Raw genomic sequence first — 17957 nt, forward strand, 5'->3', positions numbered from 1 at the left:
GTCACCAGTTTTACATTCCGATGCACCTTTGCAGGTTTAATGTATCCCTTGGACCTTCCCATTGACGAAGAAACACAGAAATTTCATCGGAATTAAGTATATGAGACACAATGCCGACTTAAGTCAGGAAGACTGAGTCTTCCTACTGTCTATGTTTTGAGCGTTTCCTGTGTCACCAGTTTTACATTCCGATGCACCTCTGCAGGCTTACTGTATCCATTGGACCTTCCCATTGACGTTGAAAGACAGAAATTGCATCGGATTTAAATATAAGAGACAAAATGCAGACTTAAGTACAGGAAAACTGAGTCTTCCTACTGTCTATGCTTTGAGCGTTTCCTGTGTCACCAGTTTTACATTCCGATGCACCTCTGCAGGTTTACTGTATCCTTTCGACCTTCACAGTGACGATGAAACACAGAAATTGCATCGGAGTTAAATATAAGAGAAACAATGCCGACTTAAGTACAAGAAAACTGAGTCTCCTTAGGGTCTATGTATTGAGCGTTTCCTGTGTCACCAGTTTTACATTCCGATGCACTTTTGCAGGTATACTGTATCAATGGGACCTTCCTATTGCCGATGAAACGCAGATATTGCATCGGATTTAAATATAAGAGGCACGATGCCGACTTAAGTACAGGAAGGCTGAGTCTTCCTGCTGTCTATGCTTTGAGCGTTTCCTGTGTCACCAGTTTTACATTCCGATGCACCTTTGCAGGTTTACTGTATCCATTGGACCTTCCTATTGCCGATGAAACGCAGAAATTGCATCGGATTTAAATATAAGAGGCACGATGCCGACTTAAGTACAGGAAGGCTGAGTCTTCCTACTGTCTATGCTTTGAGCGTTTCCTGTGTCACCAGTTTTACATTCCGATGCACCTTTGCAGGTTTACTGTATCCATTGGACCTTCCTATTGCCGATGAAACGAAGAAATTGCACCGGATTTAAATATAAGAGGCACAATGCCGACTTAAGTACAGGAAGGCTGAGTCTTCCTACTGTCTATGCTTTGAGCGTTTCCTGTGTCATCAGTTTTACATTCCGATGCATCTCTGCAGGTTTACTGCATCCATTCGACATTCACAGTGACGATGAAACACAGAAATTGTATCGGATTTAAATATAAGAGACACAATGCCTAATTAGGTACAGGAATTCTGAGTCTTCCTACTGTCTATGTTTTGAGGGTTTCCTGTGTCATCAGTTTTACACTCCGATGCACCTCTGCGGGTTTACTGTATTCCTTGGACCTTCCCATTGACGTTGAAACACAGAAATTGGATCGGAATTAAATATAAGAGACACAATGCCGACTTAAGTACTACAAAACTCAGTCTTCTTAGGGTCTATGTTTTGAGCGTTTCCTGTGTCACCAGTTTTACATTCCGATGCACCTCTGCAGGTTTACTGTATCCATTGGACCTTCACAGTGACGATGAATCACAGAAATTGCATCGAAATTAAATATAAGAGACACAATGCCGACTTAAGTACAGGAAGACTGAGTCTTCCTACTGTCTACGTTTTGAGCGTTTCCTGTGTCACCAGTTTTACATTCCGATGCACCTCTCCAGGTTTACTGTATCCCTTGGACTTTCCCATTCACGATGAACACGGAAATTGCATCGGAATTAAATATAAGAGACACAATGCCGACTTAAGTACAGGAAGACTGAGTCTTCCTACTGTCTATGTTTTGAGCGTTTCCTGTGTCACCAGTTTTACATTCCGATGCACCTCTGCAGGTTTACTGTATCCATTGCACCTTCACAGTGACGATGAAACACAGAAATTGCTTTGGAATTAAATATAAGAGGCACAATGCCGACTTAAGTACAGGAAGACTGTGTCTTTCTACTGTCTATGTTTTCAGCGTTTCCTGTGCCACCAGTTTTACATTCCGATGCACCTTTGCAGGTTTAATGTATCCCTTGGACCTTCCCATTGACGAAGAAACACAGAAATTTCATCGGAATTAAGTATATGAGACACAATGCCGACTTAAGTCAGGAAGACTGAGTCTTCCTACTGTCTATGTTTTGAGCGTTTCCTGTGTCACCAGTTTTACATTCCGATGCACCTCTGCAGGCTTACTGTATCCATTGGACCTTCCCATTGACGTTGAAAGACAGAAATTGCATCGGATTTAAATATAAGAGACAAAATGCAGACTTAAGTACAGGAAAACTGAGTCTTCCTACTGTCTATGTTTTGAGCGTTTCCTGTGTCACCAGTTTTACATTCCGATGCACCTCTGCAGGTTTACTGTATCCTTTCGACCTTCACAGTGACGATGAAACACAGAAATTGCATCGGAGTTAAATATAAGAGAAACAATGCCGACTTAAGTACAAGAAAACTGAGTCTCCTTAGGGTCTATGTATTGAGCGTTTCCTGTGTCACCAGTTTTACATTCCGATGCACTTTTGCAGGTATACTGTATCAATGGGACCTTCCTATTGCCGATGAAACGCAGAAATTGCATCGCATTTAAATATAAGAGGCACGATGCCGACTTAAGTACAGGAAGGCTGAGTCTTCCTACTGTCTATGCTTTGAGCGTTTCCTGTGTCACCAGTTTTACATTCCGATGCACCTTTGCAGGTTTACTGTATCCATTGGACCTTCCTATTGCCGATGAAACGCAGAAATTGCATCGGATGTAAATATAAGAGGCACAATGCCTACTTAAGTACAGGACGTCTGAGTCTTCCTACTGTCTATGTTTTGAGGGTTTCCTGTGTCATCAGTTTTACACTCCGATGCACCTCTGCGGGTTTACTGTATTCCTTGGACCTTCCCATTGACGTTGAAACACAGAAATTGGATCGGAATTAAAAATAAGAGACACAATGCCGACTTAAGTACTACAAAACTCAGTCTTCTTAGGGTCTATGTTTTGAGCGTTTCCTGTGTCACCAGTTTTACATTCCGATGCACCTCTGCAGGTTTACTGTATCCATTGGACCTTCTTAGTGACGATGAAACACAGAAATTGCATCGGAATTAAATATAAGAGACACAATGCCGACTTAAGTACAAGAAAATTCAGTCTTCTTAGGGGCTATGTTTTGAGCGTTTCCTGTGTCACCAGTTTTACATTCCGATGGACCTCTGCAGTGGTACTCTATCCCTTGGACATTCTTATCGACGATGAAACACAGAAATTGCAACGGAATTAAATATAAGAGACACAATGCCGTCTTAAGTACAAGAAGACTGAGTCTTCCTACTGTCTACGTTTTGAGCGTTTCCTGTGTCACCAGTTTTACATTCCGATGCACCTCTGCAGGTTTACTGTTTACATTCGACCTTCACAGTGACGATGAAACACAGAAATTGCATCGGAATTAAATATAGGAGATACAATGCTAACTTAAGAGCAGGAAGACTGAGCCTTCCTACTGTCTATTTTTTTTTACCGTTTCCTGTGTCACCAGTTTTACATTCCGATGCACCTCTGCAGGTTTACTGTATCCATTGGACCTTCACAGTTACGATGAAACTTAGAAATTGCATCGAAATTAAATATAAGAGACACAATGCCGACTTAAGTACTACAAAACGGAGTCTTCTTAGGGTCTGTGTTTTGAGCGTCTCCTGTGTCCCCCGTTTTACTATCCGATGCACCTCTGCAGTTTTACTGTATCCCTTGGACCTTCACAATAACGATGAAACACAGATATTGCTTCGGAATTAAATATAAGAGACACAATGCCGATTTAACTACAGGAAGGCTAAGTCTTCCTACTGTCTATGTTTTCAGCGTTTCCTGTGTAATCAGTTTTACATTCCGATGGGCCTCTGCAGGTTTACTGTATTCCTTGGACCTTCCCATCGACGATGAAACACAGAAATAGCATCGGAATTAAATATAAGAGACACAATGCCGACTTAAGTACAGGAAGACTGATTCTACCTACTGTCTACGTTTTGAGCGTTTCCTGTGTCACCAGTTTTACATTCCGATGCACCTCTCGAGGTTTACTGTATCCCTTGGACCTTCCCATTCACGATGAAACACGGAAATTGCATCGGAATTAAATATAAGAGACACAATGCCGACTTAAGTACAGGAAGACTGAGTCTTCCTACTGTCTATTTTTTGAGTGTCTCCTGTGTCACCTGTTTTACATTCCGATGCACCTCTGCAGGTTTACTGTATCCATTCGACCTGCACAGTGACGATGAAACACAGAAATTGCATCGGAATTAAATATAAGAGACACAATGCCGACTTAAGTACAAGAAAATTCAGTCTTCTTAGGGGCTATGTTTTGAGCGTTTCCTGTGTCACCAGTTTTACGTTCCGATGGACCTCTGCAGTGTTACTGTATCCCTTGGACATTCTTATCGACGATGAAACACAGTAATTGCAAAGGAATTAAATATAAGAGACACAATGCCGTCTTAAGTACAGGAAGACTGAGTCTTCCTACTGTCGACGTCTTGAGCGTTTCCTGTGTCACCAGTTTTACATTCCGATGCACCTCTGCAGGTTTTCTGTATCAATTGGACCTTCCCATTGACGATGAAACATAGAAATTGCATCGGATTTAAATAAAAGAGACACAATGCCGTCTTATTTACAGGAAGACTGAGTCTTCCTACTGTCTATGTTTTGAGCGTCTCCTGTGTCACCAGTTTTACATTCCGATTCACCTCTGCAGGTTTACTGTATCCCTTGGGCCTTCACAGTAACGATGAAACACAGAAATTGCATCGGAATTAAATATAAGAGACACATTGCCGGTTTAAGTACAGGAAGGCTGAGTCTTCCTACTGTCTATGCTTTGAGCGTTTCCTGTGTCATCAGTTATACATTCCGATCCACCTCTGCAGGTTTACTGTATCCTTTCGACCTTCACAGTGACGATGAAACACAGATATTGCATCGGAGTTAAATATAAGAGACACAATGCCGACATAAGTACAAGAAAACTGAGTCTTCTTAGGGTCTATGTTTTGAGCGCTTCCTGTGTCACCAGTTTTACATTCCGATGCACCTCTGCAGGTTTACTGTATCCATAGGACCTTCCCAGTGACGATGAAACACAGAAATTGCATAGGAATTAAATATAAGAGACACAATGCCGACTTAAGTACAAGAAAACTGATTCCTCTTAGGGTCTATGTTTTGAGCGTTTCCTGTGTCACCAGTTTTACATTCCGATGCACTTTTGCAGGTTTACTGTATCAATGGGACCTTCCTATTTCCCATGAAACGCAGAAATTGCATCGGATTTAAATATAAGAGGCACGATGCCGACTTAAGTACAGGAAGGCTGAGTCTTCCTACTGTCTATGCTTTGAGCGTTTCCTGTGTCACCAGTTTTACATTCCGATGCACCTTTGCAGGTTTACTGTATCCATTGGACCTTCCTATTGCCGATGAAACGAAGAAATTGCACCGGATTTAAATATAAGAGGCACAATGCCGACTTAAGTACAGGAAGGCTGAGTCTTCCTACTGTCTATGCTTTGAGCGTTTCCTGTGTCATCAGTTTTACATTCCGATGCATCTCTGCAGGTTTACTGCATCCATTCGACATTCACAGTGACGATGAAACACAGAAATTGTATCGGATTTAAATATAAGAGACACAATGCCTAATTAGGTACAGGAATTCTGAGTCTTCCTACTGTCTATGTTTTGAGGGTTTCCTGTGTCATCAGTTTTACACTCCGATGCACCTCTGCGGGTTTACTGTATTCCTTGGACCTTCCCATTGACGTTGAAACACAGAAATTGGATCGGAATTAAATATAAGAGACACAATGCCGACTTAAGTACTACAAAACTCAGTCTTCTTAGGGTCTATGTTTTGAGCGTTTCCTGTGTCACCAGTTTTACATTCCGATGCACCTCTGCAGGTTTACTGTATCCATTGGACCTTCACAGTGACGATGAATCACAGAAATTGCATCGAAATTAAATATAAGAGACACAATGCCGACTTAAGTACAGGAAGACTGAGTCTTCCTACTGTCTACGTTTTGAGCGTTTCCTGTGTCACCAGTTTTACATTCCGATGCACCTCTCCAGGTTTACTGTATCCCTTGGACTTTCCCATTCACGATGAACACGGAAATTGCATCGGAATTAAATATAAGAGACACAATGCCGACTTAAGTACAGGAAGACTGAGTCTTCCTACTGTCTATGTTTTGAGCGTTTCCTGTGTCACCAGTTTTACATTCCGATGCACCTCTGCAGGTTTACTGTATCCATTGCACCTTCACAGTGACGATGAAACACAGAAATTGCTTTGGAATTAAATATAAGAGGCACAATGCCGACTTAAGTACAGGAAGACTGTGTCTTTCTACTGTCTATGTTTTCAGCGTTTCCTGTGTCACCAGTTTTACATTCCGATGCACCTTTGCAGGTTTAATGTATCCCTTGGACCTTCCCATTGACGAAGAAACACAGAAATTTCATCGGAATTAAGTATATGAGACACAATGCCGACTTAAGTCAGGAAGACTGAGTCTTCCTACTGTCTATGTTTTGAGCGTTTCCTGTGTCACCAGTTTTACATTCCGATGCACCTCTGCAGGCTTACTGTATCCATTGGACCTTCCCATTGACGTTGAAAGACAGAAATTGCATCGGATTTAAATATAAGAGACAAAATGCAGACTTAAGTACAGGAAAACTGAGTCTTCCTACTGTCTATGTTTTGAGCGTTTCCTGTGTCACCAGTTTTACATTCCGATGCACCTCTGCAGGTTTACTGTATCCTTTCGACCTTCACAGTGACGATGAAACACAGAAATTGCATCGGAGTTAAATATAAGAGAAACAATGCCGACTTAAGTACAAGAAAACTGAGTCTCCTTAGGGTCTATGTATTGAGCGTTTCCTGTGTCACCAGTTTTACATTCCGATGCACTTTTGCAGGTATACTGTATCAATGGGACCTTCCTATTGCCGATGAAACGCAGAAATTGCATCGCATTTAAATATAAGAGGCACGATGCCGACTTAAGTACAGGAAGGCTGAGTCTTCCTACTGTCTATGCTTTGAGCGTTTCCTGTGTCACCAGTTTTACATTCCGATGCACCTTTGCAGGTTTACTGTATCCATTGGACCTTCCTATTGCCGATGAAACGCAGAAATTGCATCGGATGTAAATATAAGAGGCACAATGCCTACTTAAGTACAGGAAGTCTGAGTCTTCCTACTGTCTATGTTTTGAGGGTTTCCTGTGTCATCAGTTTTACACTCCGATGCACCTCTGCGGGTTTACTGTATTCCTTGGACCTTCCCATTGACGTTGAAACACAGAAATTGGATCGGAATTAAAAATAAGAGACACAATGCCGACTTAAGTACTACAAAACTCAGTCTTCTTAGGGTCTATGTTTTGAGCGTTTCCTGTGTCACCAGTTTTACATTCCGATGCACCTCTGCAGGTTTACTGTATCCATTGGACCTTCTTAGTGACGATGAAACACAGAAATTGCATCGGAATTAAATATAAGAGACACAATGCCGACTTAAGTACAAGAAAATTCAGTCTTCTTAGGGGCTATGTTTTGAGCGTTTCCTGTGTCACCAGTTTTACATTCCGATGGACCTCTGCAGTGGTACTCTATCCCTTGGACATTCTTATCGACGATGAAACACAGAAATTGCAACGGAATTAAATATAAGAGACACAATGCCGTCTTAAGTACAAGAAGACTGAGTCTTCCTACTGTCTACGTTTTAAGCGTTTCCTGTGTCACCAGTTTTACATTCCGATGCACCTCTGCAGGTTTACTGTTTACATTCGACCTTCACAGTGACGATGAAACACAGAAATTGCATCGGAATTAAATATAGGAGATACAATGCCGACTTAAGAGCAGGAAGACTGAGTCTTCCTACTGTCTATTTTTTTTTACCGTTTCCTGTGTCACCAGTTTTACATTCCGATGCACCTCTGCAGGTTTACTGTATCCATTGGACCTTCACAGTTACGATGAAACTTAGAAATTGCATCGAAATTAAATATAAGAGACACAATGCCGACTTAAGTACTACAAAACGGAGTCTTCTTAGGGTCTGTGTTTTGAGCGTCTCCTGTGTCCCCCGTTTTACTATCCGATGCACCTCTGCAGTTTTACTGTATCCCTTGGACCTTCACAATAACGATGAAACACAGATATTGCTTCGGAATTAAATATAAGAGACACAATGCCGATTTAACTACAGGAAGGCTAAGTCTTCCTACTGTCTATGTTTTCAGCGTTTCCTGTGTAATCAGTTTTACATTCCGATTGGCCTCTGCAGGTTTACTGTATTCCTTGGACCTTCCCATCGACGATGAAACACAGAAATAGCATCGGAATTAAATATAAGAGACACAATGCCGGCTTAAGTACAGGAAGACTGATTCTACCTACTGTCTACGTTTTGAGCGTTTCCTGTGTCACCAGTTTTACATTCCGATGCACCTCTCGAGGTTTACTGTATCCCTTGGACCTTCCCATTCACGATGAAACACGGAAATTGCATCGGAATTAAATATAAGAGACACAATGCCGACTTAAGTACAGGAAGACTGAGTCTTCCTACTGTCTATTTTTTGAGTGTCTCCTGTGTCACCTGTTTTACATTCCGATGCACCTCTGCAGGTTTACTGTATCCATTCGACCTGCACAGTGACGATGAAACACAGAAATTGCATCGGAATTAAATATAAGAGACACAATGCCGACTTAAGTACAAGAAAATTCAGTCTTCTTAGGGGCTATGTTTTGAGCGTTTCCTGTGTCACCAGTTTTACATTCCGATGGACCTCTGCAGTGTTACTGTATCCCTTGGACATTCTTATCGACGATGAAACACAGTAATTGCAAAGGAATTAAATATAAGAGACACAATGCCGTCTTAAGTACAGGAAGACTGAGTCTTCCTACTGTCGACGTTTCGAGCGTTTCCTGTGTCACCAGTTTTACATTCCGATGCACCTCTGCAGGTTTTCTGTATCAATTGGACCTTCCCATTGACGATGAAACATAGAAATTGCATCGGATTTAAATAAAAGAGACACAATGCCGTCTTATTTACAGGAAGACTGAGTCTTCCTACTGTCTATGTTTTGAGCGTCTCCTGTGTCACCAGTTTTACATTCCGATTCACCTCTGCAGGTTTACTGTATCCCTTGGGCCTTCACAGTAACGATGAAACACAGAAATTGCATCGGAATTCAATATAAGAGACACATTGCCGGTTTAAGTACAGGAAGGCTGAGTCTTCCTACTGTCTATGCTTTGAGCGTTTCCTGTGTCATCAGTTTTACATTCCGATCCACCTCTGCAGGTTTACTGTATCCTTTCGACCTTCACAGTGACGATGAAACACAGATATTGCATCGGAGTTAAATATAAGAGACACAATGCCGACATAAGTACAAGAAAACTGAGTCTTCTTAGGGTCTATGTTTTGAGCGCTTCCTGTGTCACCAGTTTTACATTCCGATGCACCTCTGCAGGTTTACTGTATCCATAGGACCTTCCCAGTGACGATGAAACACAGAAATTGCATAGGAATTAAATATAAGAGACACAATGCCGACTTAAGTACAAGAAAACTGATTCCTCTTAGGGTCTATGTTTTGAGCGTTTCCTGTGTCACCAGTTTTACATTCCGATGCACTTTTGTAGGTTTACTGTATCAATGGGACCTTCCTATTGCCCATGAAACGCAGAAATTGCATCGGATTTAAATATAAGAGGCACGATGCCGACTTAAGTACAGGAAGGCTGAGTCTTCCTACTGTCTATGCTTTGAGCGTTTCCTGTGTCACCAGTTTTACATTCCGATGCACCTTTGCAGGTTTACTGTATCCATTGGACCTTCCTATTGCCGATGAAACGCAGAAATTGCATCGGATTTAAATATAAGAGGCACAATGCCGACTTAAGTACAGGAAGGCTGAGTCTTCCTACTGTCTATGCTTTGAGCGTTTCCTGTGTCATCAGTTTTACATTCCGATGCATCTCTGCAGGTTTACTGCATCCATTCGACCTTCACAGTGACGATGAAACACAGAAATTGCATCGGATTTAAATATAAGAGACACAATGCCTAATTAGGTACCGGAAGTCTGAGTCTACCTACTGTCTATGTTTTGAGGGTTTCCTGTGTCATCAGTTTTACACTCCGATGCACCTCTGCGGGTTTACTGTATTCCTTGGACCTTCCCATTGACGTTGAAACACAGAAATTGGATCGGAATTAAATATAAGAGACACAATGCCGACTTAAGTACTACAAAACTCAGTCGTCTTAGGGTCTATGTTTTGAGCGTTTCCTGTGTCACCAGTTTTACATTCCGATGCACCTCTGCAGGTTTACTGTATCCATTGGACCTTCACAGTGACGATGAAACACAGAAATTGCATCGGAATTAAATATAAGAGACACAATGCCGACTTAAGTACAAGAAAATTCAGTCTTCTTTGGGGCTATGTTTTGAGCGTTTCCTGTGTCACCAGTTTTACATTCCGATGGACCTCTGCAGTGGTACTCTATACCTTGGACATTCTTATCGACGATGAAACACAGAAATTGCAACGGAATTAAATATAAGAGACACAATGCCGTCTTAAGTACAGGAAGACTGAGTCTTCCTACTGTCTACGTTTTGAGCGATTCCTGTGTCACCAGTTTTACATTCCGATGCACCTCTGCAGGTTTACTGTTTACATTCGACCTTCACAGTGACGATGAAACACAGAAATTGCATCGGAATTAAATATAGGAGATACAATGCCGACTTAAGAGCAGGAAGACTGAGTCTTCCTACTGTCTATTTTTTTTTACCGTTTCCTGTGTCACCAGTTTTACATTCCGATGCACCTTTGCAGGTTTACTGTATCCCTTGGGCCTTCACAGTAACGATGAAACACAGAAATTGCATCGGAATTCAATGTAAGAGACACATTGCCGGTTTAAGTACAGGACGGCTGAGTCTTCCTACTGTCTATGCTTTGAGCGTTTCCTGTGTCATCAGTTTTACATTCCGATGCATCTCTGCAGGTCTACTGCATCCATTCGACCTTCACAGTGACGATGAAACACAGAAATTGCATCGGAATTAAATGTAAGAGACACAATGCCGACTTAAGTACAAGAAAACTGTCTTCTTTAAGTCTATGTTTTGCGCGTTTCCTATGTCACCAGTTTTACATTCCGATACACCTCTGCAGGATTTCTGTACCCATTGGACCTTCCCATTGACGATGAAACGCAAAAATTGCAGCGGATATAAATATAAGAGACACAATGCCGACTTAAGTACAGGAAGACTGAGTCTTCCTACTGTCTATTTTTTGAGTGTCTCCTGTGTCACCTGTTTTACATTCCAATGCACCTCTGCAGGTTTACTGTATCCATTGGACCTTCACAGTGACGATGAAACACAGAAATTGCATCGAAATTAAATATAAGAGACACAATGCCGACTTAAGTACTACAAAACGGAGTCTTCTTAGGGTCTGTGTTTTGAGCGTTTCCTGTGTCCCCCGTTTTACTATCCGATGCACCTCTGCAGTTTTACTGTATCCCTTGGACCTTCACAGTAACGATGAAACACAGATATTGCATCGGAATTAAATATAAGAGACACAATGCCGATTAAACTACAGGAAGGCTAAGTCTTCCTACTGTCTATGTTTTCAGCGTTTCCTGTGTAATCAGTTTTACATTCCGATGGGCCTCTGCAGGTTTACTGTATTCCTTGGACCTTCCCATCGACGATGAAACACAGAAATAGCATCGGAATTAAATATAAGAGACACAATGCCGACTTAAGTACAGGAAGACTGATTCTTCCTACTGTCCACGTTTTGAGCGTTTCCTGTATCACCAGTTTTACATTCCGATGCACCTCTCCAGGTTTACTGTATCCCTTGGACCTTCCCATTCACGATGAAACACGGAAATTGCATCGGAATTAAATATAAGAGACACAATGCCGACTTAAGTACAGGAAGACTGAGTCTTCCTACTGTCTATGTTTTGAGCGTTTCCTGTGTCACCAGTTTTCCATTCCGATGCACCTCTGCAGGTTTACTGTATCCATTGCACCTTCACAGTGATGATGAAACACAGAAATTGCTTTGGAATTAAATATAAGAGGCACAATGCCAACTTAAGTACAGGAAGACTGTGTCTTTCTACTGTCTATGTTTTCAGCGTTTCCTGTGTCACCAGTTTTACATTCCGATGCACCTTTGCAGGTTTAATGTACCCCTTGGACCTTCCCATTGACGAAGAAACATAGAAATTTCATCGGAATTAAGTATAAGAGACACAATGCCGACTTAAGTCAGGAAGACTGAGTCTTCATACTGTCTATGTTGTGAGCGTTTCCTGTGTCATCAGTTTTACATTCCGATGCACCTCTGCAGGCTTACTGTATCCATTGGACCTTCCCATTGACGTTGAAAGACAGAAATTGCATCGGATTTAAATATAAGAGACAAAATGCAGACTTAAGTACAGGAAGACTGAGACTTCCGACTGTCTATGTTTTGAGCGTTTCCTGGGTCACCAGTTTTACATTCCGATCCACCTCTGCAGGTTTACTGTATCCTTTCGACCTTCACAGTGACGATGAAACACAGAAATTGCATCGGAGTTAAATATAAGAGACACAATGCCGACATAAGTACAAGAAAACTGAGTCTTCCTAGGGTCTATGTTTTGAGCGCTTCCTGTGTCACCAGTTTTACATTCCGATGCACCTCTGCAGGTTTACTGTATCCATTGGACCTTCCCAGTGACGATGAAACACAGAAATTGCATCGGAATTAAATATATGAGACACAATGCCGACTTAAGTACAAGAAAACTGAGTCTTCTTAGGGTCTATGATTTGAGCGTTTCCTGTGTCACCAGTTTTACATTCCGATGCACCTCTGCAGGTTTACTGTATCCCTTGGACCTTCCTATTGCCGATGAAACGCAGAAATTGCATCGGATTTAAATATAAGAGGCACAATGCCGACTTAAGTACAGGAAGGCTGAGTCTTCCTACTGTCTATGCTTTGAGCGTTTCCTGTGTCATCAGTTTTACATTCCGATGCATCTCTGCAGGTCTACTGCATCCATTCGACCATCACAGTGACGATGAAACACAGAAATTGCATCGGAATTAAATATAAGAGACACAATGCCGACTTAAGTACAAGAAAACTGAGTCTTCTTTAAGTCTATGTTTTGCGCGTTTCCTGTGTCACCAGTTTTACATTCCGATACACCTCTGCAGGATTTCTGTACACATTGGACCTTCCCATTGACAATGAAACGCAAAAATTGCAGCGGATTTAAATATAGGAGACAAAATGCCTACTTAAGTACAGGAAGTCTGAGTCTTCCTACTGTCTATGATTTGAGCGTTTCCTGTGTCATCAGTTTTACATTCCGATGCACCTCTCTAGGTTTACTGTATCCCTTGGACTTTCCCATTCACGATGAAACACAGAAATTGCTTTGGAATTAAATATAAGAGGCACAATGCAGACTTAAGTACAGGAAGACTGTGTCTTTCTACTGTCTATGTTTTCAGCGTTTCCTGTGTCACCAGTTTTACATTCTGATGCACCTTTGCAGGTTTAATGTATCCCTTGGACCTTCCCATTGACGAAGAAACATAGAAATTTCATCGGAATTAAGTATAAGAGACACAATGCCGACTTAAGTCAGGAAGACTGAGTCTTCCTACTGTCTTTGTTTTGAGCGTTTCCTGTGTCATCAGTTTTACATTCCGATGCACCTCTGCAGGCTTACTGTATCCATTGGACCTTCCCATTGACGTTGAAAGACAGAAATTGCATCGGATTTAAATATAAGAGACAAAATGCAGACTTAAGTACAGGAAGACTGAGTCTTCCTACTGTCTATGTTTTGAGCGTTTCCTGTGTCACCAGTTTTACATTCCGATGCACCACTGCAGGTTTACTGTATCCTTTCGACCTTCACAGTGACGATGAAACACAGAAATTGCATCGGAGTTAAATATAAGAGACACAATGCCGACACAAGTACAAGAAAACTGAGTCTTCTTAGGGTCTATGTTTTGAGCGCTTCCTGTGTCACCAGTTTTACATTCCGATGCACCTCTGCAGGTTTACTGTATCCCTTGGACCTTCCTATTGCCGATGAAACGCAGAAATTGCATCGGATTTAAATATAAGAGGCACAATGCCGACTTAAGTACAGGAAGGCTGAGTCTTCCAACTGTCTATGCTTTGAGCGTTTCCTGTGTCATCAGTTTTACATTCCGATGCATCTCTGCAGGTTTACTGCATCGATTCGACCTTCACAGTGACGATTAAACACAGAAATTGCATCGGATTTAAATATAAGAGAAACAATGCCTACTTAAGTACAGGAAGTCTGAGTCTTCCTACTGTCTATGTTTTGAGGGTTTCCTGTGTCATCAGTTTTACACTCCGATGCACCTCTGCGGGTTTACTGTATTCCTTGGACCTTCCCATTGACTTTGAAACACAGAAAATGGATCGGAATTGAATATAAGAGACACAATGCCGACTTAAGTACTACAAAACTCAGTCTTCTTAGGGTCTATGTTTTGAGCGTTTCCTGTGTGACCAGTTTTACATTCCGATGCACCTCTGCAGGTTTACTGTATCCATTGGACCTTCAGAGTGGCGATGAAACACAGAAATTGCATCTGAATTAAATATAAGAGACACAATACCGACTTAAGTACAAGAAAATTCAGTCTTCTTAGGGGCTATGTTTTGAGCGTTTCCTGTGTCACCAGTTTTACATTCCGATGGACCTCTGCAGTGTTACTCTATCCATTGGACATTCTTATCGACGATGAAACACAGAAATTGCAACGGAATTAAATATAAGAGGCACAATGCCGTCTTAAGTACAGGAAGACAGAGTCTTCCTACTGTCTACGTTTTGAGCGTTTCCTGTGTCACCAGTTTTACATTCCGATGCACCTCTGCAGGTTTACTGTTTACATTCGACCTTCACAGTGACGATGAAACACAGAAATTGCATCGGAATTAAATATAGGAGATACAATGCCGACTTAGGTACAGGAAGACTGAGTCTTCCTACTGTCTATGTTTTGAGCGTTTCCTGTGTCACCAGTTTTACATTCCGATGCACCACTGCAGGTTTACTGTATCCTTTCGACCTTCACAGTGACGGTGAAACACAGAAATTGCATCGGAGTTAAATATAAGAGGCACAATGCCGTCTTAAGTACAGGAAGACAGAGTCTTCCTACTGTCTATGTTTTGAGCGTTTCCTGTGTCATCAGTTTTACATTCCGATGCACCTCTGCAGGCTTACTGTATCCATTGGACCTTCCCATTGACGTTGAAAGACAGAAATTGCATCGGATTTAAATATAAGAGACAAAATGCAGACTTAAGTACAGGAACACTGAGTCTTCCTACTGTCTATGTTTTGAGCGTTTCCTGTGTCACCAGTTTTACATTCCGATGCACCTCTGCAGGTTTACTGTATCCCTTGGACCTTCCTATTGCCGATGAAACGCAGAAATTGCATCGGATTTAAATATAAGAGGCACAATGCCGACTTAAGTACAGGAAGGCTGAGTCTTCCAACTGTCTATGCTTTGAGCGTTTCCTGTGTCATCAGTTTTACATTCCGATGCATCTCTGCAGGTTTACTGCATCGATTCGACCTTCACAGTGACGATTAAACACAGAAATTGCATCGGATTTAAATATAAGAGACACAATGCCTACTTAAGTACAGGAAGTCTGAGTCTTCCTACTGTCTATGTTTTGAGGGTTTCCTGTGTCATCAGTTTTACACTCCGATGCACCTCTGCGGGTTTACTGTATTCCTTGGACCTTCCCATTGACGTTGAAACACAGAAAATGGATCGGAATTGAATATAAGAGGCACAATGCCGACTTAAGTACTACAAAACGGAGTCTTCTTAGGGTCTGTGTTTTGAGCGTCTCCTGTGTCACCCGTTTTACTATCCGATGCACCTCTGCAGTTTTACTGTATCCCTTGGACCTTCACAGTAACGATGAAACACAGATATTGCATCGGAATTAAATATAAGAGACACAATGCCGATTTAACTACGGGAAGGCTAAGTCTTCCTACTGTCTATGTTTTCAGCGTTTCCTGTGTAATCAGTTTAACATTCCGATGGGCCTCTGCAGGTTTACTGTATTCCTTGGACCTTCCCATCGACGATGAAACACAGAAATAGCATCGGAATTAAATATAAGAGACACAATGCCGACTTAAGTACAAGAAAACTGCGTCTTCTTAGGGTCTATGTTTTGAGCGTTTCCTGTGTCACCAGTTTTACATTCCGATGCACTTTTGCAGGTTTACTGTATCAATTGGACCTTCCTATTGCCGATGAAACGCAGAAATTGCATCGGATTTAAATATAAGAGGCACGATGCCGACTTAAGTACAGGAAGGCTGAGTCTTCCTACTGTCAATGGTTTGAGCGTTTCCTGTGTCACCAGTTTTACATTCCGATGCACCTTTGCAGGTTTACTGTATCCATTGGACCTTCCTATTGACGATGAATCGCAGAAATTGCATCGGATTTAAATATAAGAGGCACAATGCCGACTTAAGTACAGGAAGGCTGAGTCTTCCTACTGTCTATGCTTTGAGCGTTTCCTGTGTCATCAGTTTTACATTCCGATGCATCTCTGCAGGTTTACTGCATCCATTCGACCTTCACAGTGACGATGAAACACACAAATTGCATCGGATTTAAATATAAGAGACACAATGCCTACTTAAGTACAGGAAGTCTGAGTCTTCCTACTGTCTATGATTTGAGCGTTTCCTGTGTCATCAGTTTTACATTCCGATGCACCTCTCCAGGTTTACTGTATCCCTTGGACTTTCCCATTCACGATGAAACACGGAAATTGCATCGGAATTAAATATAAGAGACTTAATGCCGACTTAAGTACAGGAAGACTGAGTCTTCCTAATGTCTATGTTTTGAGCGTTTCCTGTGTCACCAGTTTTACATTCCGATGCACCTCTGCAGGTTTACTGTATCCGTAGGACCTTCACAGTGACGATGAAACACAGAAATTGCATCGGAATTAAATATAAGAGACACAATGCCGACTTAAGTACTACAAAACTCAGTCTTCTTAGGGTCTATGTTTTGATCGTTTCCTGTGACACCAGTTTTACATTCCGATACACCTCTGCAGGATTTCTGTACCCATTGGACCTTCCCATTGACGATGAAACGCAAAAATTGCAGCGGATTTAAATATAAGAGACAAAATGCCTACTTAAGTACAGGAAGTCTGAGTCTTCCTACTGTCTATGATTTGAGCGTTTCCTGTGTCATCAGTTTTACATTCCGATGCACCTTTCCAGGTTTACTGTATCCCTTGGACTTTCCCATTCACGATGAAACACGGAAATTGCATCGGAATTAAATATAAGAGACACAATGCCGACTTAAGTACAGGAAGACTGAGTCTTCCTACTGTCTATGTTTTGAGCGTTTCCTGTGTCACCAGTTTTACATTCCGATGCACCTCTGCAGGTTTACTGTATCCATTGGACCTTCCCAGTGACGATGAAACACAGAAATTGCATCGGAATTAAATATAAGAGACACAATGCCGACTTAAGTACAAGAAAACTGAGTCTTCTTAGGGTCTATGTTTTGAGCGTTTCCTGTGTCACCAGTTTTACATTCCGATGCACCTCTGCAGGTTTACTGTATCCCTTGGACCTTCCTATTGCCGATGAAACGCAGGAATTGCATCGGATTTAAATATAAGAGGCACAATGCCGACTTAAGTACAGGAAGGCTGAGTCTTCCTACTGTCTACGTTTTGAGCGTTTCCTGTGTCACCAGTTTTACATTCCGATGCACCTCTGCAGGTTTACTGTTTACATTCGACCTTCACAGTGACGATGAA

Source organism: Schistocerca nitens, chromosome 6 (genome assembly GCF_023898315.1).
Source record: "Schistocerca nitens isolate TAMUIC-IGC-003100 chromosome 6, iqSchNite1.1, whole genome shotgun sequence".
NCBI classification, from domain to species: domain Eukaryota; kingdom Metazoa; phylum Arthropoda; class Insecta; order Orthoptera; family Acrididae; genus Schistocerca; species Schistocerca nitens.